We start from the raw sequence: 3,848 nt of genomic DNA on the forward strand, positions 1-3,848 counted from the left end.
CAGGATGGACTGCCGTCGTTATCCTTGCTTGTGTCGCAGCTTCGTGTAACGGCTATAATAAGCAAAAAAAAAATAACATTTTGGAAAAAGTAATCGAAATGGTATTGAGTTTTTTCGTTGATGATGAAAGATGAACAATTCGGCAAATCTTATACCTTTGTGGAATTTTTATAATGTTTAAGTGTTTCGAATGTTTGTTGATGCTTAAGTAGGTGTTTGTGGAAACAGTGTTTGGCTTCAAAAATGTTTTCATACTTCTTATTGACCAGCTGCGTGACAACGACGAGCGTTACCAACTGCTCTATCAACGGTGGGCATGTTTTCATACACTTAAATCACTTCAAAAGGGAACATTGAGCAATGAGTAAGTTGTTAGTGTATCAGGCTGTCTAAAAAGTCATGGACGTTTTTCACGATAGATGCCTTTAGTGTTCGATATCTCGTGAAGTATCGTTGTTTTTTGTTTGTTCCATTCGTTTGTGAGTTACAGGGTGTTAACAATGGAGGTCAACGCAGAGAATATTCGGTATATTTTACAGTTTTTGTCCGATAAAGGCGAAAATTCAAGCTAGGTAGCTGAAATTGTGCATGGTGTAATTTTGTAATCAGAGCATCGGCCAGGAGCTAAATATTAACCACCAAACAGTTTTAAACCATTTGCGCAAAGCTGGATTCACGAAGAAACTCGATGTTTGGGTGACACATCAATTGACCTCGAAAAAAATTATGGATCGAAATGCCATCTGCAAAGTTTTTGCCAAACGGAACAAAATCGACACATTTCTTAAACAGATGGGTGTTGGGGATGAGAAATGAGTCACTTACGACAAAATTGTGAGAAGTTGGTCTTGATCTAAGTGTGCTGAAGCAGCTTAACCAGTGGCCAAACCAGGAATAACGGCTAGGAAGGTTCTACTGGGTATATGGTGGGACTTGAAAGGAATCGTTTATTGTGAGTTGCTTCCGTGTAGCCAAACACTAAATTCAGATCCCTACTGTCAATTACTGCACCATTTGATGTTAGTGATTGACCAGAAACGACCAGAATCGACCAACGGAAGAGGTTTTCTGTTCCACCAGGACAACGAAATACGACGCACGTCTTTAGTGACTCGCCAGAAAGTCCGGAAGCTTGGTTGGGTAAATTTTGATGCATCCATCGTATAGTCCGTACCTTGCACCAAGCGATTGACACCTTTCTCGCGCATTACAAAATTTCCTGACTGATGAAAAAAGGATTGTAAAAATGGATTGCTCAAGTTTTTCGCCAATAACGACTAACAGCCTTCGCCTTCCTACAAGAGAGGCATTATAAAGGTATATTTAAAAAGGCAACAAATTTTTCCAAACAAATTTCCAACCAAATGGTGCATATTTGACGCAAATCGGTCAATTGAAAGTATTTTAAAATATTGTTTTGAACTTAACGACAAAAACGTCCATGACTTTTTAGACAGCCTTATATTATTTGTATTTTTTTATTATTTCAAACTGGGCTACGTCTAATCAAACAAGCCATTTACTTCATATTCTGGCATTCGCCCATAAGGCTTCGAGCATCACAAACGTAATGTGCTGGTGACTTGTTTGACAGACGACATTTATACAGTGTCTGTTGGGTTTATTATACATTATTGTGTTTACAGTAATATTTTCTATTCAGATAGTATAAACCGTGTATTCATTCCTCTGACCACCATGCACCGTTCACTGTGTAAAATGCCGCAGTGGATGAATGTGCGAAACTGCACCCAGTCCCAGAAACTAGGAATTGAAAATAGGGAAATGTAGACTGAAAAAAAGGCTGTACAACTCCAATAACCCGCGTAACAAATGAGTTTGAACGCCGGCCCGGGCAGGCAAAATTAATCATATTAAATTGCAAATTATGATTTATGTGATTTGATAGATCTAATTTATGCTCCGAACGCAAGTGTGTGACTGCAACAAAAGGAAAGGGTGTTGCACGCGGCACGAATGGGCGCAGTGGAGCCTTCGGGCGCACCGCACCGCACCGCACCGCACCGCACCGCACCGCACCGCACCGCACCTCACCGTGCGCGTAGGGCTGCACCTTCGATAGGAAGTGCAACGAATCATAGTTCGCCCCCCGGGCCCCGGGCGGCGCGCAATGTTTCGCGTTTCGAACCAGTAACGATCTCGTGCGCGGCATACTGCCCCCTTCACTGCGCTGGCCATAGCTCACCCACCCCGGTCCCCCGCCTGGTCCCCGGCGTGGCCGAACAGCTGATTGAATACCCGCGTGTTTTGATCGTTTTCCGCGTGCCCTGACAGGCGTATGCTTCTCGTGGCGTGTAATGCGTTTAATCGGCCGCGGGACCGATTTTGTTTCCTTTTTTTCTCTCTTCATCACTACACTCCCCTAAGCTATGGCGAGCCATGGTTAACCCTGAAGCCCCAGTTTCCGACAGCACCGACCGACAACCTTTTCCTCTGTCGGCCCCGGGGGGATTTTTTGTGACTCGTTTTCCTGCCTAAGCCTGTGGCCAATTTACACTTAGTTACAGTCATATTAACGAGTCGTTACTGACAACCGACCTCGTTGAGCGCTCCGTTGCTTGGAGCGTATGCTGCTTATGCACGGTCCTCCGAAAGGGACAATGTTGTCGCGGAACGGCGCCCCAAAAGTAGTCGAAATCTTTGCCACCTCAAATTGAACCCCGCTGCGTGTGCTATGCGGGAATGACATCCTGACCAAATTTCTTAATTTTATTTTTTTTAAATAATACTTTTCGAACGGTGTGTTGTTTAACGTTTCGCGGTAAAGTATGATAAATGTTGAACATCACAGAGTGTTCGGCGAAAAGTTTGTTCACCACTGTGTGCTCGATCCACAGCAACCCGTTTTTACCTTGTAACGGGCCAATTCGAACCATTCAGATACATTCGGTTTCGACTCCGTATGATCTTTCACGATTCCAGCCTCAACCATAAGAACACGACCGAATTGCCTTGACAAACCCAAACAAAAAACGTACTTTCGGTAACGAGCCTTCGATTGAACGACATTTGCATCGTCACAGTGCGCCGAACGTTCATTTCGACGAATGTTACTCTAAACAGTGGAGCAGCCCAAAGATTGAACCATTTCCAAGTTCTATGGATTTTAGCAATTATTTGCAAATTGAACAAGCTTTAGTGAAGCCTCTCACGCACGGCTAGGCGACGGAGCTTCAGGCTACGCGTGTTTTGAGCGGCAACACCGTTGCATCCTGGCTTGGCTGGCTGGATGCCTTCAAAGAAAGCCACAGTACAATATTCAAACGAGATTTGCCGCGCTGCACGCGCATCATGAATCATTTCTGTGGAATTATTCACTAATTGACAGACGTCATGCACGGAATTCCGTTGCCGGGTTCTCGTCAATGCTCTCCGAGTCGAAAGATGCGAAGCCCGCAGATAAATTTTCGTACGTAATATTCCCAATAATTCATAATTCGCTCCCGTGCCCGGATGTCTCCCGTGCTCTCCACTAGATGGACTGGCAGGCGGAAGGATATAGCATCCCCCCCCCCCGTTGATGGGTGAAGCCGTTGAAATGGAGCAACCGGTGCGGACTCTTCACCGGAGGATACGATGACGGGCGGGCGGGCACGCAGGATACCGATGCCGAAGCCGCACCGGTTCCGTGTGCACCGCGCCGATTAATTAAAATGGAATTGCTAATGAGGTATTCTCATATCGCCTATATTCGCTCGCATCCGGTGCGGATCCTGAAGCCGGCTTTTGCCTCCCCGTTCCCAAACCAAAGCCTCTCTCAGCCTTCAGTCTGATCTTTGATGACGACGAGGGGTCTGGGTCTGTGCATTCGATGCGGAGCCACAGGA

This window comes from Anopheles cruzii, chromosome 2, assembly GCF_943734635.1.
Source record: "Anopheles cruzii chromosome 2, idAnoCruzAS_RS32_06, whole genome shotgun sequence".
NCBI lineage: Eukaryota > Metazoa > Arthropoda > Insecta > Diptera > Culicidae > Anopheles > Anopheles cruzii.